The following is a 705-nucleotide window of genomic DNA, read 5'->3' as shown; positions in this document are numbered from 1 at the left end:
GCATCCCAGGTGCCCACCATTGAGGTATTGCATTATTCCTCTGCTTCAGGTGCAGCCAGTTCTTACTCAGGGCACCTCCTACTGGCCTGAAGGTTAAACTGTTCAACCAAGTGAAAAAAATACTGGGGAAGAAACTGCACACCACCTGGAAACAAGGTAAGCCTGATGAGACCTCTGGCTTTCTGGCCCCACAGGAGACAATGGATATGCTGACATATGCTATATATCCCTACTACAAGCAGCATCTGAGAAAGCCATCACACAAAGATTTTCTATAACTGGGGAACTCACACAGAGTCTTTGCCACTGAATGCACCTAGAGCTAAAATCAGGCAATCAGAAATTATACACATCCTCCACCACACATCAGGTTATAAAAGGGAAATTGGAACTACTGTTCAATTCCTGTATATTCTATAATTTATGTGCTTTAAGGTGCTGAAGTTCTACATCTTATCTACTTCAGGAAATCCAATTTAAAATGAAGTCCTTGAAGCATGCAAAAGTTTACTTGAAGAGAGCGAAGAAAACTGAAGGGGAAGTGGAGGTGGTGATAATATCAGATTAGTATTTTATGTAAATACAGTAAAGGGATAGTTTAAACATCCACGACTGTTGTCTAGTCTCAGAGTTGTGAAGCTTGCATTCTCTATATTGTAAATATTACTTTCTCATTAATTTGAAGCTTCCCTTCCTTCTGTTCTT

This window comes from Propithecus coquereli, unplaced genomic scaffold (assembly GCF_000956105.1).
Source record: "Propithecus coquereli isolate 6110/MARCELLA unplaced genomic scaffold, Pcoq_1.0 Scaffold44, whole genome shotgun sequence".
Lineage (NCBI taxonomy): Eukaryota > Metazoa > Chordata > Mammalia > Primates > Indriidae > Propithecus > Propithecus coquereli.
Note: the sequence above shows the minus strand (reverse complement) of the source record.